General features: G+C 40.4%; 1 long non-coding RNA gene across 1 annotated transcript in view; it reads left to right on the top strand.

Moving 5' to 3' along the window:
* Positions 1–21213, top strand: part of LOC147378287 (uncharacterized) — a 32063-nt gene extending 10850 nt beyond the window's left edge. Inside the window, exon 3 of the long non-coding RNA XR_015145779.1 lies at positions 20429–21213. This is a non-coding gene — a long non-coding RNA (uncharacterized LOC147378287). The remainder of the gene's footprint in view (positions 1–20428) is intronic.
* Positions 21214–23701: the final 2488 nt, after the last annotated feature.

Genomic DNA, 23701 nt, shown 5'->3' with positions numbered 1-23701 from the left:
CAATGACTTAATTTGTGAAGTTTCATCTAGAGGGTGAGGTTTCTGAGCATTTTGTAATACTTTTAAATATGGCTTGAATGATATGTATTTTTACAATCTTAAACTTTTCTGAATAAACATTGAATGGTGTGTGGTTGACTACTTTGAGCATTTACCTGTTCACCATCATTAGCTCTTCAACTATATTTACCTGACCTCTCTTCCTTATAATATTAGTATTACAGAGGATGACAACTGGGTCTAGGTTAAGTTTAGTGGATTTGAGAGGCTGCTGCTGCTGCTGCTAAGTCACTTCAGTCGTGTCCAACTCTGTGCGACCCCATAGACGCACAGCCCACCAGGCTCCCCCGTCCCTGGGATTCTCCAGGCAAGAACACTGGAGTGGGTTGCCATTTCCTTCTCCAATGCATGAAAGTGAAAGTGAAGTCGCTCAGTCGTGTCCGACTCTCAGCGACCCCATGGACTGCAGCCTTCCAGGCTCCTCCATCCATGGGATTTTCCAGGCAAGAATACTGGAGTGGGGCCCCATTGCCTTCTCCGATTTGAGAGGCTGGTGCTGCTGCTGCTGCGTCGCTTTAGTCATGTCTGACTCTGTGTGACCCCATAGATGGCACCCCACCAGGCTTCCCCGTCCCTGGGATTCTCCAGGCAAGAACACTGGAGTGGGTTGCCATTTCCTTCTCCAATGCATGAAAGTGAAAAGTGAAAGTGAAGTCGCTCAGTCGTGTCCGACTCTTAGCGACCCCATGGACTGCAGCCTACCAGGCTCCTCCGTTCATGGGATTTTCTAGGCAAAAGTACTAGAGTGGGATGCCATTGCCTTCTCCAGATTTGAGAGGCAGGACATGATAATACTTACTCATTTGTTCAAAGTGATCTCAGGTGGCCTCCGCCTGCACGATTGAAGCACAATTTCAGTTCCTGGCCAGAGATTGAGATTGGGATGAGGCAGTGAGAGCACTGAATCTAGCCACAAGATCAGTGACCAGTGACAAGACCCTGGCCCACAACTCTGTAGAAATGAACTTCCATATAGAGATGGGTAGTGAAACAAGTAAAGTGTTCATTAGAGGAAAAAGAGTATGTGTGGATAGACCCATAGGCGGCCTCAGAGAGAGAGACTGGTACCCTTACAGTGCTGTGAGTCACTTTTATGGGGCATTTCTTCTGGGTTTCCTTTGCCAATCATCTTGCTTTGCCTGTTTCTGAGTCCATATTTGAGGTGGTCTTCATGGTAAAGAACCTGCCTACCAGTGCGGCAAAGAAAAGAGACTGGGTTAGATCCCTGGGTCTGGAAGATTCCCTGGAGGAGGGCATGACAACCCACTCCTGTATTCTTGGCTAGAGAATACCATGGACAGAGAAGCCTGGCAGGTTATATCATTCATAGGGTTGCAAAGAGTCAGACATGACTGAAGTGACTTAGCATGGATGCACGAGTCTGTGTTTGGTATGTCTCAGGGTCCTCCCATGGGTGTGCATGCATCTCCTAGTCCTCTAATGACGAGGACTGTGGGTAGGTTGGCATCATTTACCATGGGTGGTGTCCCCTCACTTTTTGACCTTCAAGGAGCCTTTCTGTGCATATGTAGTCGGAAGGTCTCCTTGACCTCAAGAATGAGGCATCTGTGCTCTTTTATCTCTTACCTAGGCAGGACTCAGCTCCTGTCTTGCTCCTCTTATTTTGGAGTACCTGTCCACAGGGGACAACTCCAGCTGCTCTCCCCAAGAACCGTCTAGCTGCTACCTCAAAAGCACATATTTCTTCATTTTTATTCTTTTAGTTTTTTTTTCACATTTAAAGACTTTTTTTTTGTAAGAGTAGTTAGATTCTCAGCAACATTGAAAGAAAGGTTAGAAAGCTCCCGTATTCCCCTCCACCACCCACATACAGCCTCCCTGGTTATCAACATTCCCCACCAGAGTAGTGCACGTGTACAACTGATGAACCTACCCCAACACATTCTAATCACCCTAACTCCATAGTTTCCTTTAGGGCTTACTCTTGGTGTTGCACATTTTTTGGCTGAGACAAATGTATAATGACATATATCCATTATTACATTATCATACATCATTACAGTACCAGACATGTAGAGTATCATTTAGTTCTATTGCCCTAAATATCCTCTGTCCTCTGTTTATTCACCCCTCTCTCCTCCTCAATCCCTGGCAAGCACTGGTTTTTACTATGTTCCTTTGACTTTTCCACAAATCACATGGTTGGAATCATAGAGTACGTAGCCTTTCAGATTGGCCTCTTTCACTTAATAATATGCACTGAAGTTTCCTTCATGTCTTTTCATGGCTTGATAGCTCATTTGTTTTTAGTGCAAATAATATTCAATTGTCTGGATATATTGCAGTTTATTTATTCATTCGTCTACTGAAGGACATCTTGGTTGCTCACATTAAATGCTTTTTTTGATGATATAATTCATATCTCCTCATTTTTGTAATATTAGAAAATATAAGCAAGTAGAAAAAAGAAAACAAAAATTATTCACAATCTCAGTTCCTAGAGATCACCTCCAATTCATATTTTAGTGTATATTTTTAATCATTCTCCTTTTCACACTCTAATACTCTGAAACTGTCAGCCCACTGACAAGGCAAGGATACTTTCCACTGCCCATAGCAAAGTTGACCCTGTTTAATTAGCTGAGGCTGCCTTCGAGGAAATGCTGCTGAAGGCGCCTTCTTATGAGTCAGACTCCCTCCTTTCCCTGCTGTATTACTAGTGAACTTCTTGTTGTTGTTCAGTTGCCCAGTTTTTTCCAACTCTTTGCGACCCCGTGGACTGCAGCACACTAGGCTTCCCTGTCCCTCACCAACTCCCAAAGTTTGTCCAAGTTCGTGTCCATTGCATCCGTGATGCCATATAGCCATGTTATGCTCTGATGCCCTCTTCTCTTTCCCCCTTCAATTTTTCCCAGCATTAGGGATTTTTCCAATGAACTGACTGTTGAATATGCAGTGGAGGTGATGAATAGATTCAGAGGATTAGATCTAGTAAACAGGGTGCCTGAAGAACTATGGATGGAGATCCACAATATTGTACAGGAAGCAGCTAACAAAACCATACCAAAGAAAAAGAAAGGCAAAAAGCAAAGTGGTTATCTGAGGAGGTTTAATAAGTAGCTAAAGAAAGAAAAGAGCAAAAAGCAAGGGAAAAAGGGAAAGGTACATCCAACTAAACGCAGTGTTCCAAAGAATAGCAAGGAGAAACAAGGCCTTCTTCAATGAACAGTGCATAAAACTAGAAGAAAACAGCAGAAGGGGAAAGACTAGACCTTTCAAGGAAAATTGGAAATATCAAAGGAACATTTCACCCAGAGATAGGCACAATAAAGGATAGAGATGGTAGAGATCTAGTAGACGCTAAAGAGATCAAGAAGAGATGGAAAGAATACACAGAAGAACTAGCGATCTAGAAGACGCCAAATAACTTCTTGAAACCCCTAAGTCTTCTTTTTTCTAAAATATGGGTCTGTCTAGATACTGCCATAATACTGCCACAGATTCAGTTCAGTTCAGTCGCTCAGTCGTGTCCGACTCTTGTGACCCCATGAACCAGAGCACGCCAGGCCTCCCTATCCATCACCAACTCCCGGAGTCCACCCAAACTCATGTCCATTGAGTTGGTGATGCCATCCAACCATCTCATCTTCTGTAGTCCCCTTCTCCTCCTGCCTTCAATCTTTCCAGCATCAGGGTCTTTTCAAATGAGTCAGCTCTTCGCATGAAGTGGCCAAAGTACTGGAGTTTCAACTTCAGCATCAGTCCTTCCAATGAACATTCAGGGCTGATTTCCTTTAGGATGGACTGGTTGGATCTGTGCAGTCCAAGGCACTCTCAAGAGTCTTCTCCAACACCACAGTTCAAAAGCATCAATTCTTCCATGCTCAGCTTTCTTAATAGTCCAGCTTTCACATCCATACATGACCACTGGAAAAACCATAGCCTTGACTAGATGGACCTTTGCTGACAAAGTAATGTCTCTGCTTTTTAATGTGCTATCTAGGTTGGTCATAACTTTTCTTCCAAGGAGTAAGCGTCTTTTAATTTCATGGCTGCAATCACCATCTGCAGCAATTTTGGAGCCCCCCAAAATAAAGTCAGCCACTGTTTCCACTGTTTCCCCATCTATTTGCCATGAAGTGACGGGAACAGATGTCATGTTTTTTTTTCTGATGTTATTTTTTTCTAATGTTAGTTTTAAGCCAATTTTTTCACTCTCCTCTTTCATTTTCATCAAGAGGCTCTTTAGTTCTTCACTTTCTGCCAAAAGGATAGTGTCATCTGCATATCTGAGGTAATTGATATTTCTCCCGGCAATCTTGATTCCAGCTTGTGCTTCTTCCAGCCCAGCGTTTCTCATGATGTACTCTGCATATAAGTTAAATAAACAGGGTGACAATATACAGCCTTGACGTACTCCTTTTCCTATTTGAAACCAGCCTGTTGTTCCATGTCCAGTTCTAACTGTTGCTTCCTGACCTACATACAGGTTTCTCAAGAGGCAGGTCAGGTGGTCTGGAATTCCCGTCTCTTTCAGAATTTTCCACAGTTTATTGTGATCCACACAGTCAAAGGCTTTGGCATAGTCAATAAAGCAGAAATAGATGTTTTTCTGGAACTCTCTTGCTTTTTCGATGATCCAGCGGATGTTGGCAATTTGATCTCTGGTTCCTCTGCCTTTTCTAAAACCAGCTTGAACATCAGGAAGTTCACGGTTCACGTATTGCTGAAGCCTGGCTTGGAGAATTTTGAGCATTACTTTACTAGCATGTTAGATGAGTGCAGATTAATGGCTATCAAAATACATCAGAATTCTTATTTAACTTTTAGAGCAATACTGAAATAGTATATTTACTGAGCTTTCCCGGTGGTGCGATGGTAAAAAATCTGCTTACAAATGCAAGAGATGCAGGTTTGATCTCTGGGTCAGGAAGATGCCCTGGAGAAAGAAATGGCAACCCTACTCCTGTATTCTTCCTTGGAACACATTGAATGGACAGAGGAGCCTAGTAGGCTACAGCCCATGGGGTCCCAAAGAGTTGGACACAACTGAGCATGCATGCATGAAATATTTACATTTTTATAATGAAACAGACTTTCTATAATAAAGCAGAAAGTGTTTTCCTCAGTTCCTCAGCTCTTCAGAACTCTGGGATGCCTCCATAGACATGCCTTTCTCTACTTGCCCTTGAGATTTGCGGGCAACTTCTGTAGGGAATAGTCTGTGATACTTTTTATTGGGTCATGGAATGTTCTTTAACACTTTGCTTCTCTCTCATGGGTGAGATACCTCCTTGGCAGTTTATCATTGTTTAATAAGAAAGAAAAGAATGATGCATATACTTAAAAAATCTCATGAAAAGAAAAGGTCCAGCTTTCAGGCTATGAAATGATTGAGAAATCCTTTAAAGAAATACCACTAAGGCAGCTAAATTGCTATGATATATAAACCATAAAAGGCAATATAATAAGGTACATGGGAATAAAATATGTATGTTTTAACCTGGAACTTCACATTTGTCTATAGCCTGATTATATACACCTCTGATACAAGAAGTACCTTTACCATATATATGAGTTTACCAAAAATAACTTTTTTTGTCAATTCAATTATCTTTATTGTAATTATGACTTGCTGAAGGGGAATTTTGAGGCCATAAACAAAATATCTCAAGGTTCAGATGTCTGTTTAGACAAGGAGTTTTCTATTGATCCTAGTTTGACTTCACCTAACTTCGTGCAGCAAATATCACAAAGACATAATTAGAAAATTTGGTACAATATTTAGCTCTGGTCCCTGTGTGATGGAATTGTTTGACTGCTGAGTAACTGAAGCTTGTTTGCATCCCAGTGTGTAGTGAAAGGCAAACTTCAAAGAAAATATTATATCTCCCAACTCCAGCTCCTGAGAGTCTTGGAAGTATAATACAGCAAGGCTTAAAACTCCCTGCTGTGGAAAGGGCAATTTGACACTGAAACTAGTGTTAAATCACTATTGAAACACTGGTTTGCAAAAGAGTTCTTATTAGATAAATATAGTTAAAGCCTTAAAAGGCAGGAGAAAAATACACCCAAGTCATAGGGAAAAAAATGGGGGAGAAAAGTCTTTCAAGTTGGACAGTATGTGTTGACAAAATTTGGAGATTTTAAAACATGTATCTACACATTTATTTTATAAATTGTACATAAGACTGGCTCCTTTTCCAGTGCAAAATCAAATATTTAGATTTGCAAAAACCTATGGAAGCCAGATTTTAGACAAAAAGGGATTTTTTTGTCAGACTGTCAGTCTCTGAATTTCATCACAATCTGTTCAGCTGTTTTTGTTGCAGGCAGGCGTAAAACGTACTGGGTAAGTGTGTGTTTGTATTTATTATTAAAATGGGGATGCTAAATCCTGCTTTCTAACAGTCTTCACATTCTTTAAGTCTGTGATGGTCACAGGGAAGCAGATTCATGAAATGCAAGTATGAAAGTCATACATGGAATAGGAGGGAGAGAGGGGTGTGGCATGTATCCATAACCAGCACCTCTTTGCAAAATAAGGTTTCAAGCCTTTGAAAAAATGACCCTGGCGTGTTGCCTCAGTCACTTGTTCTGAACCTATATGTACTGATTCTTGTTTGAAAGGATGAGGAAATGATTTCCTGGTGGCAGATCTAAATGTTTTATTTCATTATCATGATTTCTTTTCTCATTCTCTGCATGAATCTGAAAATGATAACTTGGGTTGAAAGTTTTCACATCATTTAATGTACATGTGTAATTGTATACAATGATTGCCTAAGAGAATATGAAAGCTAGAATTTGAACCTCTAGTAGGTGAGACAGTATAGTGAAGAACAAACAAACAAGAAACAAATAAATACCAAGTCTTATATAAGTGCATGCTTATGGAGCTAATTCTTCTAGCTAGGGTTTTTTGATACAGTTACACCCAAAAGAAATAAAATTTGAGACACTATTTCCCCAGATAAGCAAGGCTATTTATAAAAAGATAGAAAATACACTTGCTGCTGATCACAACTGACTAGAACAGAGTGAGCATTTGAGGTATATTTTCAAGAGATACAATGGAAATTATACCTTTAACTGAGTGTTTTAGTCAGCTAATTCAGCCATCAGAAAATGCCACACACTGAGTTATTTGAATAGCAGTTCTTTCTGGAGACTGGAAGGCCAACATCCAGGTACTGGCAGGGCTAGTTTCTCAAGAGACCTTTCTTCCTGGCTTATAAGCAGTGGTATCTTGCTGTGTCTCAACATGACTCTCTTATGTGTGTGAACAGAGAATCTCTAGTGTCTCTTTTGTTGTCAGGACCCCAGCCTTATAGGATTAGGACCTCATGTAACCTTAATCATCTCCAAAAAGGCACTGTCTACAAATACAGTCACACCAGGGGTTAGAGCTCCACCAACAGAATTTGGGAGACACGATTCAATCACTGCAGATGGTGACTGCAACCATGAAGTTAAAAGACGCTTGCTCCTTTGAAGAAAAGTTATGACCAACCTAGACAGCATATTAAAAGAGACATTTGCCAGCAAAGGTCCATCTAGTGAAAGCTATGGTTTTTCTAATAGTCATGTATCGATGTGAGAGTTGAACTATAAAGAAAGCTGAGCGCCGAAGAATTGATGCTTTTGAACTGTGGTGTTGGAGAAGACTCTTGAGAGACCCTTGGGCATCAAGGAGATCCAACCAGTCCATCCTAAGGGAAATCAGTCCTGAATATTCATTGGAAGGACTGATGTTAAAGATGAAACTCCAATACTTTGGCCACCTGATGTGAAGAAGTGACTCATTGGAAAAGATCCTGATGCTGGGAAAGATTGAAGGCGGAGGAGAAGGGGACAACAGAGGATGTGATGGTTGGATGGCATCACCAACTCAATGGACATGAGTTTGAGTAAGCTTTGGGAGTTGGTGATGGACAGTGGCCTGGCGTGCTGCAGTCCATGGGGCCACAAAGAATCAGACATGACTGAGCTATTAAACTGAACCGAATTCATTCAACAATACTGAAATAACACACAGACTCCCTGGAACTCCAGTTTCTTTGCTTCTGGCTGACTTTTTTACATCAGCTGAGTGTAAGACTTCATATTGGGCTCAGAACTTTTGACTTGCAGTTTTATGTTTCTGATTAATAATGCATGGGAAAAATAAATACTACTGTTCAGTAAATGTGGTTTGGTAAACAAATTATTTCTGAATACAATGTCTTTGGAGAAAAATCATTAAAGAAATTCCCAGTGATTATAAAAGGGTCTTTGGAGAGCACCTCTTACCTACCTAAAGAGGTGAATTCAACCAGGAAGTCTCAAGATCAGTTCCAGGACTTAGATCTATGAGTCTCTGAGTTCATTCATATCCCAAATACAATTTCATCCCTAATTATGTGGTATTGAGAATCCATTGAAATATGGCAAAATAGTCTTCCTTCCAAAATTCTAAAGAGTATTGCAGATAAATTTACCAAGAAAAGTATAATTCTTGGGTTTGGTTGTGTACCTGTGACAGAGACTAGCTGGTTAGATTCTTGTTAATTCCATTTCCTCTTTCTGTGCACACAGGGATAGTCCATTTCCCAGCTTCCTTTAGGTCAGACCATGTGACTAGGTCCTGGCCAACTAGATATTGATGGAAATGATATACAACACTTCCAGAACTGGACAGAAAAGTGTCCATGTGATCTTTCACAAGTTCTCTTCTCTTTCAGTAGTAGCAATGGAGATCATGTGTGGAAGTCATACAAAAGAGCTTGGATCCCGTAGTCACCACTTGAAAGAGGCCCTCAGAAAGCCTTTTTAACTATTTTGTGAGCAAGGAATAAATTTTATTATGTTAGTCCATTGAGATTTGGGGGTTATTTTTTATGTTTTTGTTGTTGTTTCAGTCGCTATGTCTTGTCCAACTCTTTGCGACCCCATGGTCTGCAGCATGCCAGGCTTCCCTGTCCTTCACTATCTCCCGGAGCTTGCTCAAACTCATGTCCATTGAATCAGTGATGCCATCCAACTATCTCATCTTTTGTTGCCCCCTTCTCCTCCTGCTCTCAATGTTTCCCAACATCAGAGTCTTTTTCAGTGAGTCAACTCTTCCCATCAGGTGGCCAAAATATTGGAGCTTTAGCTTCAGCATCAGTCTTTCCAATGAATATTCAGGATTGGTTTCCTTTAGGATTGACTGGTTTGATCTCCTTGCTGTTCAAGGGACTCTCAAGAGTCTTCTCCAGCACCACAGTTTGAAAGATCAATTCTTCAGCACTCAGCACTCAGCCTCTTTATGGTCCAACTCTCATATCTGTACATAACTACTGGAAAAAACCATAGCTTTGACTCTACGGAACTTTGTTGGCAAAGTAATGTCTCTGCTTTATAATATGCTCTCTAGGTTTGTCATAGCTTTTCTTCCAAAGATAAAACATCTTTTAATTTCATTTGTTATAGTAGCTAGCATTAAGCATCCTTACTAATACAATATCAAGGAAAATGTCAAAAATTTTGGACAACAATATAAATTTTTTCTACTGAAATATATATTGTTGAAGAAATTCCATACAACATTATACAGAATTTCCATTTGCCTAGTAGTCTTTTTTTTTTATATTTTTTGTTAACTGTATTTTTTCTTTTTTTTTTAATTTTTTAAAGTATACATGTGTTCCCCATCCTGAACCCTCCTCCCTCCTCCCTCCCCACACCATCCCTCTGGGTCGTCCCAGTGCACCAGCCCCAAGCAGCCAGCATCGTGCATTGAACCTGGACTGGCATCTCGTTTCATACATGACGTTTCACATGTTTCAATGCCATTCTCCCAAATCTTCCCACCCTCTCCCTCTCCCACAGAGTCCATAAGCCTGTTCTATACATCAGTGTCTCTTTTGCTGTCTCGTATACAGGGTTATTGTTACCATCTTTCTAAATTCCATATATATGCGTTAGTATACTGTATTGGTGTTTTTCCTTCTGGCTTACTTCACTCTGTATAATAGGCTCCAGTTTCATCCACCTCATTAGAACTGATTCAAATGTATTCTTTTTAATGGCTGAGTAATACTCCATTGTGTATATGTACCACTGCTTTCTTATCCATTCATCTGCTGATGGACATCTAGGTTGCTTCCATGTCCTGGCTATTATAAACAGTGCTGCGATGAACATTGGGGTACACGTGTCTCTTTCCCTTCTGGTTTCCTCAGTGTGTATGCCCAGCAGTGGGATTGCTGGATCATAAGGCAGTTCTATTTCCAGTTTTTTAAGGAATCTCCACACTGTTCTCCATAGTGGCTGTACTAGTTTGCATTCCCACCAACAGTGTAAGAGGGTTCCCTTTTCTCCACACCCTCTCCAGCATTTATTATTTGTAGACTTTTGGATCGCAGCCATTCTGACTGGTGTGAAATGGTACCTCATAGTGGTTTTGATTTGCATTTCTCTGATAATGAGTGATGTTGAGCATCTTTTCATGTGTTTGTTAGCCATCTGTATGTCTTCTTTGGAGAAATGTCTATTTAGATCTTTGGCCCATTTTTTGATTGGGTTGCCTAGTAGTCTTAAGAAATCAAGATGAATGTCGCTATCTTGACATCACTCTTGTCTTCATCACCAGCAATATTCTGGCCAGAATCTCTCTATATCAACTATTATTATTTTCCATTAGGCACACCCACAAATCACTCCAGGGCTTTAGGCTTCAACCTAACTTGTTCCCATCTTTGATTCAGGAATGAGGTGGATTTTTTGCTTTTTGTTTTGTTTTTCCTGGTGTGCTGTGTGCCATTAGGCACGTGGGATCTTAGTTCCCTGACCAGGGATCTAAACCCACACTCCCTGCAATGGAAGCCTGGAATCTTAACCATTTACTCACTGGATTGCCAGGGAAGTCCCTCGGAGGTGGTTCTTAAAGACGATTTGAATATTGTAATCAGATGTCATCTGCACTTTCTTCTCTCCTCTAAAAATACATCCTGATGAAAATTCTGTATCTTCTTGATTCCATTTTTTCTGGCAAAACCACTGTGCAGCTCAGCAATGCCAAATAGGTTATATTTAATGTGTCTACTCTATTGAGTTTGGAGTGGCGATCAGAGAGACTGAATTGTGAAGGATTCAGAGGTGGAGTCCTAGTGGCAATTGCCTTTGCCTATGGCCAGAGGTGGCACCAATGGTAAAGAACCTGCCTGCCAATGCAGGAGATTAAGAAATGGGGGTCCAATCCCTGGGTCAGAAAGATCCCCTGGAGGAGGGCATGGCAACCCACTCCAATATTCATTCCTGGAGAATCCCATGGACAAAAAAGTCTAGTGGGCTATAGTCCATAGGGTTGCACAGTCAGACATGACTGAAGAAACTTGGCACGCACGAACACAGGACCAGAAAGTGGGGAGTGAAGACACATGTGTCCCATAGGGCTGTTGCTGGTTTACATTGGGTTTCTGAGCATTATGTGTCTAGATTTATCTGTCTACTCTAGATACGGTCCAGTTTTGTTAAAAGTATTAAAACCTCCATTTAAGGCCATACTCCTGTTGCAATAACTACTGTTAGTTCCTCAGCAGTGTAGGTTGCCATACTCGAGCTGTTTTCACTTAGATCAGTCTAGTCAAACTTACTTTGTCTAACTAGTCTCCAATTCCCAGGGAAGACGACACTATATATGACCTAGTATCCAGAATCTAGAGTCACAGACATACTAACAGATTCTGTGTCGTCTATCAAAATACCAAAGATGATGGTAAATATTAGGAAGTAAACATTAGCATATATTGTTGGTGGGAGTGTGTGTTGCTATAAATGTTCTATGGCACAATCTAGTAATATGGATTAAAATGTGAAATATATCTACACTTTGACACAATAATTGTACTTTTGGGAATTTATCCTAAAAATACAAGTGGTCATTTACATATAGTGACATCACTTATAGCTATATTTTGAATAACAATAGCCATTATTAAAGAATTGGTTAAATAAGTCATGCTATATCCATGTAATGAAACACTATGCAGACTTTGAATAAGATAAGGTAGACCCACGTCATAAAAAGTTGTCCAAGATAGAATGTAAAGTGAGCAGTGCAGGTTGCAGAATAATTTGCATAATTTTTGATATCTAATATGCAGTATATAGAGCAGTACATATAATATTCTGTCCAGTGTTTCTACAAAGTCTCCTACAACTTGAAAATACACTAGAAGTACACATCCCACATGTTAAAAGGAGTTACATCTGTGGGAGAGAATGGAAGCAAGGGGAAATATGTGATGGAAATAGTGCTACACTATCAGATCGGTCGTGTCCGACTCTTTGTGACCTCATGAATCGCAGCACACCAGGCCTCCCTGTCCATCACCAACTCCCAGAGTTCACCCAGACTCACGTGCATCGAGTCAGTGATGCCATCCAGCCATCTCATCCTCTGTCGTCCCCTTCTCCTCCTGCTCCCAATCCCTCCCAGCATCAGAGTCCTTTCCAATGAGTCCACTCTTCGCATGAGGTGGCCAAAGTACTGGAGTTTCAGCTTTAGCATCATTCCTTCCCAAGAAATCCCAGGGCTGATCTCCTTCAGAATGGACTGGTTGGATCTCCTTGCAGTCCAAGGGACTCTCAAGAGTCTTCTCCAACACCACAGTTCAAAAGCATCAATTCTTTGGCACTCAGCCTTCTTCACAGTCCAACTCTCACATCCATACATGACCACAGGAAAAACCATAGCCTTGACTAGACAGACCTTTGTTGGCAAAATAATGTCTCTGTTTTTGAATATGCTATCTAGGTTGGTCATCACTTTCCTTCCAAGGAGTAAGCGTCTTTTAATTTCGTGGCTGCAGTCACCATCTGCAGTGATTTTGGAGCCCCAAAAAATAAAGTCTGACACTGTTTCCACTGTTTCCCCATCTATTTCCCATGAAGTGATGGGACCGGATGCCATGATCTTCATTTTCTGAATGTTGAGCTTTAAGCCAACTTTTTCACTCTCCTCTTTCACTTTCATCAAGAGGCTTTTGAGTTCCTCTTCACTTTCTGCCATAAGGGTGGTGTCATCTGCATATCTGAGGTTATTGATATTTCTCCCAGCAATCTTGATTCCAGCTTGTGTTTCTTCCAGTCCAGTGTTTCTCATGATGTACTCTGCATATAAGTTAAACAGGGTGACAATATACAGCCTTGACGTACTCCTTTTCCTATTTGAAACCAGTCTGTTGTTCCATGTCCAGTTCTAACTGTTGCTTCCTGACCCGCATACAGGTTTCTCAAGAGGCAGGTCAGGTGGTCTGGTATTCCCATCTCTTGAAGAATTTTCCACAGTTTATTGTGATCCACACAGTCAAAGGTTTTGGCATAGTCAGTAAAGCAGAAATAGATGTTTTTCTGGAACTCTCTTGCTTTTTCCATCATCCAGTGGATGTTGGCAATTTGATCTCTGGTTCCTCTGCCTTTTCTAAAACCAGCTTGAACATCAGGAAGTTCACGGTTCACATATTGCTGAAGCCTAGCTTGGAGAATTTTGAGCATTACTTTACTAGCATGTGAGATGAGTGCAATTGTGCGGTAGTTTGAGCATTCTTTGGCATTGCCTTTCTTTGGGTTATATATTGTATTTTCAATTTTTTAAATTATTGTGTAGTTTTATCTGTACCTCATTTCTTCATCTGTAAAAAGTGAAGTAATTCTAGGACAAACCCTATGAAAAAGTTGAAAGAGGTGTGAGCGATGTCAACACTTTAGATGGCTCAGCTTTAGAACATACGATATTGGCTGTTGGGAGAAATAAATGAGCTAATTCATATAAAACATTTAGGATGATGCTTCAAATATTGTAAGAGTGGAATCAGTGTTGACTCTTATTGTTCTTGTTATTATCGATGCTTTACATTTCCAATATTCTTTCACATTCATGTTCTAATTCAATCCTTGGACCGCCTCTTGGGATAGGAAGGGCATGCAACATCACCCACAGATTCAAAAGCTTTCTCCAGCATTTTACTTGGTTCACACATCATGCCATTTGCTTCTCAAAACAATCCCAGGTGGAATGTAGCACATGTAGTTAAGTTTGCTTTGCTTACTTAAATTAACTGATGGAATTAAAAAAAAAAATTGTACATGTTTGACATTTTCACCCAAGACATAGGGATAAAATTGTTATGTGTTATCCTCACATGAATATTTTCATTGATGAGATGCACAAAAGCAAGATTTGGAGCTCTTGAGTTATAGGATACAACTCAATGCTCATGTCCTTCTTGAGAAATCCTGTGATTCTTGGGAATAGATTTTGTTGTTTTTCCCTCCAGGCTTCATAGCTCTTTGCTCAAGTCTATTGCATAAAGACGTATTTTGTAAATGATACACGTAATACCAGTATATTCTTTATACTTATCTCTGATTTTTCCAAACCTGGCAGACTCTCAGGCAAATAGTGGCTGCCTAGTAAATGGTTAAAAAATGAACATGGAACTAAGTGAAAGAATGAATTAGTGATGATTCTGTTTTATTCATTAGAAAATTAAAGCCCTGAATAGAGGAGTGGATTGCCCAATTTCAAAAAAAACTACTAGCTGGAGAAGCCAGGACTCAAGCCCAGGTTGCACACAGCCATGTCCAGAATGCCATCACATGAGGTGTAAAGCTTCAGACCCAAATGAAGCAGTAGGTATGCTCTGCCTTGAATGTGCCTACCAGACGAAAAGCCACCCCAGATGGCATATCCAATTTAATCAACATCACCTGTGAGCCAAACTGAACAGTAAATGTTAAGACAGGATCACTAATAATGGGGACCTGGAATCTAGCCAGAATTAAAACAATGATCTGCTTAACAATCCCTCTGGGCTGGATGCATGTGGAGAACAGATAAATGCTGGATATCGAAACAGCTGTTCTATGGCAAACTGAAATGGGGCAATCATAGATAGCAAAGGGAGAAGGAACACTTGAAAGTTGTCTTAAATAAAGTAGCGTTTTAAATAGTGTGTGACCTGGCTGTGGCCTTTTAAGAAGCAACCACCCCACACAAAGTACCCTGGCATGCATCTGCGGAGAGTGAGGTAGCTTTTGGTTAGCAAAGCCTATGAAATTATAAAAGGCAATGACAGTGATGGGCATCAGTCCCCAGTGTCCAGACACAGGATTGGTCCAGACACCGCCTTAAAGATCGGTGCCCTAAATGAAAATTCCACACGTCATCACCTCCTGAACTTTGCCTAGTGAACACGACCATTGTCTATAAACTTCCTGTAGGCATTGTATAAACTACCCTGTTTTTCATATTCCTCTATTGTCTAATTCTTTTAAGATGATAATCACATTGTGTCTTCACAGCACAATCACTAATTGCCTTCAATCAGAAACCGAAGTTGATATTCAAAATATTTACCAAGGAGACACAGGCATAGAGCAACCAGAATGCCAGCTTGATGCTGTCCTGACTTGCATCAGCGATTGTTCTTATTCATCAGGGCCTATGACTCTCCATTATGAAGTGTCGTAGGACGGCGTGCACACACAGTGTTCTCAGGAAGGACTTCTTGATTGATTGACTCTCCAAGTTCATTTTTATACTTGTCTGTCATTTGGAGAAATCCCATATCTGTGTGTAATTTATCATCCATGCAACTGTATTAAAATAAACATGCCAATTACAGACTAGGACTAAAAAATAAGAAGGCAACCATGTAAGAAATCGGTTGTTCAAAAGCATCATGTATTCAGGAGTCATTGAACAAATACATACTCTGTATTACTCTGCTGATATTTGGGAACAGAAAGCTATATCAACAACTGCACTTACTTTCTGGAAGCGATAGATTAGCAGAAATACAGATTTTACCACTGCTACCGTCAACTATAATATGACCAAGGGTTTTAAGAATCAGTTCAGTATAATCATTATAACAGCTGCAAGATCACTATACGGTTGGTAAGTGTAGTTGAATTTCGTGTGTATAAACATTGGATCATCTCATTCGAAGTTGCCACTATGGGAATTCCATTCACAGCTTCCATGGGAGGAGGCTAGCGGCTTTGTTGGATTAGCAACAGTACTAGAGAGAGGAGCCATTGTCTTGTAAAAGAAGCTCCATGTTTCTAAGAGAATGGATTTTCATATTTTATAAAAGCAGTCTGCAAAATATACTGTAGTTGTGAATTTTCCCGCATTCCCTTCTCTAATTGTTTTGCTAAGAATTTAGGTAAACTGGTTCAGAAAATCCAAGAGATTTTTAACTTGTCACCAAAATGCCTTCTGATTTTTACCCTTTGATATAAAAAAGTTATTGAGAGTAACTTTAACTAAATCTCTATACCCATATAATAACATTTGATGAAAGGGAGTTTATATAGTAGGAAAACTTCAGGGAAACAAAAGAAATTTTCAGCCATTTTCCTTTGTCCTTATGTAATTGGATCACTTGATCCCAATCGGTAAACTATTCATCAACCAGTTCATTTAGATTCTAACAAAAATTTGAGCATTCCTTAACCATTTTGATTTGGACAGACATTTGTTGGGTATCTGCTGAACTCTGCTACTTCAGTGAGACAGATAAAAGACTATAGAGAAACTATCTCAAGGAGTTTATAGTTAAATCCAGAGAGGTAGACATGGAGGTAAACGAGAGCAACACAAAATATCAACCTTTGTGAGAACACATTATCAGGAATTAGTGACTGTCACAAAGAAATGGGTGTTCTTTCTTCCATATACAGTGGTCTACCAGGATAACCAGCTTCTCTTGGCTCAGCAGTAAAAGAATCCCCTGCCAATGCAGGAGATTCAGATTCTATCCCTGGGTCAGAGAGATCCCCTGGAGAAGGAAAAGGCAACCCACTCCACTATTCTTGCCTGGGAAATCTCATGGACAGAGGAGCCTAGTGGGCTACAGTCCATGGAGTCCCAAAGAGTCGGATATGACTAAGCCACTGAGCACGCACGCATTTACCAGGGTAGCCAGGTTCCAGAGAGCTCTCTCTGTGAGACAGCTATCTCTGGGCCATAGCCTACCGACACTCTTTGTATGTAAACATTTAATTAGTACACTCTTCTATGCTTGTAGCTTTCTGATGGTTATTGTGGTATTCATGTTGATGGTTTAAATATGTTCCTGAAGAACTATACCTACTGGATTTCAGACAGTAAGGTCCCAGTGGATAAGAAAACCACCTAAAGTGACATGATATGTTATCTTAGCTGTAGCTTCGGGATTACTTCTGATGCATCTTTAGTTCTGTGAAGAGACACTTCATGATGGGAAGAAAACCAGAGTGACAACATGAGAGTGATCACAAATGCTTTCTACAGTCAACACATTCCAGATTATTTGTTTTGAGCCTGGTCTCTGAGATACCTTCCAGGTGACCAAAATAATTCTATTGTCTCTCTAACATTGTTTGGTATTGCTACCAATTGAATTTCAACTGTAAAGCAGCTTTATAAGAGCACTGCCATGTCATATTACAGGGAACAGATGTCAAAATAAAGGTTCACTAACTTGAAGCAACTTATATACATAGAACTCAGGTGTGTCTGTGACCACATGAAGAGAAGGAGAAATTGTATTTTGTGCCATTGAATTATACCAAGGACAGGCTCTTTCCTTGAGATGCCAACAGAGGAATTTTGTTAGCAGTATTCTGTGAACAAAACACTTAAGAGAATGTATGTATACAATAGTTTAAAAAAAAGGGTTACTGACACAGATGCCAATTTGGTGGGGCATATGGAACATTTACACTTGCCTTTTTCTTTCTTTCTTGCTACAGCTGGTGCTGATTTAGTATGTGAAATTTTACTAGCAGGAGTGCTAATCAAGACCGAGATTCTGTAAGGATTTAGTCATTTATGTAGGGGAAACTACGGGTATCATTAAAAAGTAGAAGATCATCTTAGGAAAAGCATTATCGTTATCAACCTCATTTTTAAACTAAACAGACACAACGGTACTGTAAGTATCACTTTAGCAGCCGAAAAAGTCAGAATGTTTTCCAGATAATGTTCTACGAGGATTGCACCCACCGTTTAAAGTCGTGGTGGAGGCGTGTTGAAGTTGGTGCTGCTGGAGCCAAGCAGGAGGGTGAACCATCTCACAGTTCGTTGTATAAGTTTTCTGCGTAGTGGTTCAGCAGAACTGCTCTGTGGAAAGATTCCATTTTTAAAGAATAAAAGAGCATTGTAATGATATGGAAGATGGATGCATTTTTTTTTCCAGAATGATTTGGGGGTGGGGAATTGGGGTGATGGGAAGAAATGTGAGTCTTGATTCTTCCCCCTTATATTTTTGAATACAAAGTTTTGCAATCTGAGGCCAAATTTCACTAATCAGGAAGGTGTTGAGAGAAAAATGAAATAAAATTTAAAAAATCTTTCCCAAGTGGCGACAAACACACCATCGGTACATTAAATATGTTGTCCAGGTGGTGTGGTGGAGTTGGAGACCTGCGCGGCAGCTACGAGACATCTGCTGCCTGGGGAGACTCGCAATGTGGCAAAGTGGAGTTTGTAGCTCCCTGTGGAAGGGTGCCAGCTGCCCAGGGCTTCGCTTCTCCAGATGAACCAAGAGTCTTGTTGGTGCTTCAGATGAATCCGGTGCATCATTCCTACCCTCCTCACCTCGAGAATTTAAAGGACAAGGAGGTTTTGCTGTGAAAAAAAGCCAGGTGGATGTTGTCGGGTGAGGTGCAGATCAGGTCTCTCCTAGTCCCACCGGCTTTGTCCACCAGTGTGGCGACAAGCACAAGCCTGCAGTTAAGCCATTTCACTCTGTCTCCACGTGTAATTTCTATGACTTGCTGTAGTTACTTAACTCTGTTCATGCTTCATACTTTAAATACTGTCAGAAGAGATATGTGAAAAGTAAAGTTTGCTCAAATGTAAGCAACAGAATATTTTATTTTAAAATAATGAATGGCCATGCATGTTTTAGATGGTGGGTTTCATTATTTTAGAATATTTTGACATAAGTATGGCACCTTTAAAAGCAGACTACATATGATAACTTGTAAATAACCATTAATAACTAATTAAAATTCACTTACTGAGCATTACCACACACCAACCACTATTAACCACTTTTGTTAAAAGCAAAAGAGACAAAGCCTATGTAATACAATCTATAGCCCTAGCTCAAAATCTAGAATCTTTAAAAATTAATTAGTAAATCTCTTAATTATTTTATTTATCCAGTCCTTAATGATATTTTTACCATAAGCATGACCATCTGGGCTATCTGATTAAAACTGGGAAAGTTGAAGACCTACCCTCAAAGGCACAAAGAGGAAAGATTGAGTAGATTTGGACTGAAGTATCAAATTTTAAAACAAGTGATAGTAATTCTTTCCCTTTCCATCAGAAATATTTTACATCTACAATAATGCCTAAGAAATGTAGTTTCATGAAAGAAAAGGAAAGGGCATCTAGTTGACAGGATATTTGATTGCTTAAATGCACAAGAGAGTAACAAAATTTAAAAACGCAAATATTAGTTTAAAAAAAGTATATGATTAGTCATTTGCATACACATACACACATGCCATTTAAAGTATAGTGATTTTTAAGCACTAATAAGTTCCTTTTAAAATTCTGTTTAGGCTATGTGGAAGGAAAGAACTTTTATTTCTGAAATTGCACCTGATGTATATTTTTTGAGAATTTGTTAGTAAGGCGATCATTTAAGTGGAAAATATTTGTTAGAGGTCATAGGAGGAAAAACCCTTTATCTCCCCTTTCCATCTACTTAAATCTGCCCTTACTCATTTATCACTGCTGTCATATTTATGGATAATAAGGGAAAATAAAATGCCTTATTCAAAAAATAAACAGGTATTCAGAGTCTTTAAAATACATCAGGTTAATCTGCTGAAGCATAAATTAGGATGGTCTACAGACTGCTAACAGTGACAGCAAGCATATGGCAAATTTGAACTGTCTGCGGGTCAACTTTTACTTTTGCTTTCCAAATGTCTGTCAGTCATTGTTAGGATCTAAATACATGTGTGAATGGGTGGAATTCGGCAAGATGAAATTGTTCAGCAAATTCTTGGAGCAAGTGAATTGTTTTTCACTTTGTCTCTCATCTATAACCTTCCTTGTCTCTCATATACAGTATGCTTCGAGAGCAGTCTTTTGAAATTTTACCCCCACCCCCACCCCGCCAAACAGCCCTTTAAAGAGTTGTGTTGCCTTTTCTTTGTTCAGTTAGGAAATAGGTATATAATCGTATGCGCTCGCTCGCTCTCTGTGTTTGCGTGGGAACGTTTGTGTGTATACGTGTTGCTTTCTCTAAGAACCAGTCAGGTGCTCAGATCAGTAGTTTTGCCGCTGTTACAACTGTTCCTAATGCTGTGACTGTACCTTTCACTATTGTAAGAGGAAGTCATCTTTCATTTTCTCTTCTTCCGTTAGAATATACTTGCTCTCGAAAGCCATCGATGTTTGCAGCACTGGAGACCAAGAGCACTGCAATGATGATGTATTGTTCTGCCAGAGAGAGTGGGAAGAGGGGACAGCAAGGATGCCTGGGACAGAGAGGAGGCAGCTTACAGTCAAAGACGTGAGAGAAGAAAACCAAGGAACCAGAGGTTTGAAATATGAAAGTCTTGAAATCAGCAAACGACCAAGCATCCAAAAAGATGGTGGCCCTGAACTCAACAACTTTCCCTGAACGTGCATGGAAAGATACGAAGCGGCCTGAGTTTTGAAACACTTTCTTCGGAACAACTCTAGTTTCAGCTCTGAAAAGGTGATGGAGGCAAATGTTGGAAGAGAGAAGAGCTTCTCCTTTCTTCAGGACCAGAAGAATTCCGACCACATTAAAAAATCATTGTCAAAACCAAAGCCTGGAGAAGTTGTTTCACCTCGATTGAAAGCCATAAGAAAAAGTGGCCTTGACTCAGTTAAGTCCTCCTCCTCTTCACTCCAAGGGATCTATTGCTTCAGCCTTTTGAAAAAGAGCGGTATCTTCTCTAATGATTTTCTCATTAACAATTCATCCATTTGTATTAAGCTTTCTGCACTTCCAAAGTGCTTTTGCATATGTATCTCATAAACTGAGGCATTTAGATTACATTTTAAAAAATCTTCATATTACAGACTGAAAGGGAAAAATCTTTAGAACATTATTAAAATCTCAAAGACATGAAAATAGCTAGAAGAAATTCAATTAAATTTCCAAGATATCATGTTCTCCATTTCCCATAGAGTGAACTTTCATTCCATTTCCTTTGTGGGTTTAGAATGCGCCTTTGTGACAGCCATGCTTGGCACATGGTTGTCACTCAATAAATGTATGTTAAGTTAGCCTAATATTCCTGATATGATGAAGTCAGAGAGAAATAGATTTTAATTCTAAATCTGTCACTTAATTGCTCTTTCTTAACCTTTTTTTATACTTAAATTGGAAATAACGATTCTTGCACTATGTCAGCAGTGTGCTGGTAAATGTTTAACAACTTCATCATCTTCTCCCTTCTCCCCACCGCCCTCCCCCCCATAAAAAAGGGCCTGGTGCGTAGCTTTTGCTGGTTTCCATAGTGTAAGTACTCCCACCACGGACAATTTCAAGCCTCCAACATGACATCACTGAATACCCAGTTGAGAAGAGATGTGAATAATTAACTCCTATGGGCTAATAGAAGCCGGTTCCTGCACATCACTGCGTGGCTTTAGGTATATGGTTTGATTTCATGGAATTACTCTTCTGTTTTACTGCAGTTTGTAACACTAAAGGTATCTTAAGACTTAGTACTTAAGTGGATGGTGCTGGTGCCGTGCTGTTGGATCCCTTGCATGCTGTGAGACATCCACTTCCTGACTGCTGTGGGGATAGGCTGATAGCCATTCATAGATGTGCCTTCCCTGCAGAATTACTCTTTAACAGGAGGTACCTCACCAGGAAGGGCTTCCTAGGTGGCTCAGTGAGTAGAGTCTGCTTGAAATGCAAGAGATGCAGGAGACATGGGTTCAAGCCCTGAGTTAGGAAGCTCTCCTGGAGGAGGGCATGGTAACCTACTCCAGTATTTTTGCCTGGAGAATTCCTGGACAGAGGAGCCTGGTAGGCTACAGTCCATAGGGTCACAGAGTCAGACACGACTGAAGCGACTGGGCGCACATGCATGCACCTCACCAGGAAGTCTACATGCCCCTTTCCAGCACTGCCCCTCCTGTATAGACAACGACTGTCTGACCCAGCGGTAGAGAAGTGTTATCCTTTTGCCATAAACTGACCAACTCTGTGGTACAATGTGTACTCCGGAACTTCTTATGGAAACAAATGAATGCCAAGACCACATCCTTCCTTAGTTCCTCCCCCTGCCCTCTCCTGTAGCCTTTAGTCCCATTCTTTCAGGAACATTCAATAAATAAGCCAAACAAGAAGTCCTCTCTTAGATTCTGCTTCTAGGGAACCTAGGGCTTCCCCGATGGTTCAGTGGGTAAAGAATTAACCTGTAATACAGGATATATAGGAGATGCAGGTTTGATCCCTGGGTCTGGAGGGTCCCCTGGAGGAGGAAATGGCAACCCACTCCAGTATTCTTGCCTGGAGAATCCCATGGACAGAGGAGCCTGGCGGGCCACAGTCCTGGCAGGCTACAGCCAGAAAGAACTGAGCAAGCAATAGGGAATTTAACCTAGGGCAGCTGAAAGCAGATGTGGTCTTAGAAAGCAACTTTTAAGGATGGGATTCTGAAGTTGAATTCCAGGCAATGTGCACCAAGCCCCACCCCCCAGCTGCTGGGAGGGAGGCTATTGATCACCCTAGCTACACTGTGGCAGTGATATTGTGAATACTTTCATCTGTAATAAGCTGGGATACAGTACGGGTAGAAGGGATGTAATAATTGGCACAAAGTCTCAGGTATTTGAGAGAAAGGGGAAAATAGTCATTGTAAAGACGGTGGAACTAGATGGCTATTGCTAAGGGCTATTGATCCAATGAAGAGAGAAAGTGACAGGCTCAGATCTATTAGTCAATAGTTTAAAGCACAGTGGTAGTCAGAAGGCCCTCTTGTAAATGTTTGAGGCTCTCATCTTCTGAGGTAGAAGGTCACACACAGCTGATGATCAGATATTGTTTGGTTCCTTTATATTTAATTGTAAAAGTGGCTGAATTGAGGAGAAGTCTGAATTCTCAGAATAGACACATGTCCTGTGTCAAAGGTAGGTTCTAATAAGAAGCAAATGGGATCTGGGGAGGGATTTTGGGGTAAATGTGCATGAGAATCCTGAATCTTTTTCCCTAAAACCCCCAGTTCTGTAGAGGTGGCTTAATTCTTGATGGAAGTTAGATTCTTTTCTTGCTTGAAGAACATGAAGAAGCCTTAAATGAGAGAGGTCTCTTACAAGACAATGTTTCTCCTCGACAGGTCTTCCCTCAAGTCCTCTCTTGGCCTATAACTTCGGTCAGATCAAGGCACTGGCTGACTGGAAAAAGGATAGCAATTTGCAGGACTTGATTATCATGTTCCAGAAAGAAGCAGGAGAGTTTGTCTGAGAACGGACCATCATAGTATTATCAGATAGAGGTGGAGATAATGCTGGTCAAGGTAGAATATAGGCCATTCTCTAATGACACAGGATTTAACACTCTCACAGGGGCTTGGAGGACAGTTCTAATATGCTGCTGAGGTTGTTTTTGGAGGTGAGTGATAGCACTTTTCTACAATAAATGAATGGGCT

This window comes from Bos grunniens, chromosome 2, assembly GCF_055505025.1.
Source record: "Bos grunniens cultivar Pamir isolate PY7600 chromosome 2, Bosgru_T2T1.0, whole genome shotgun sequence".
Classification (NCBI taxonomy): domain Eukaryota; kingdom Metazoa; phylum Chordata; class Mammalia; order Artiodactyla; family Bovidae; genus Bos; species Bos grunniens.
Note: the sequence above shows the minus strand (reverse complement) of the source record. Positions and strands in the feature narration are given on the sequence as shown.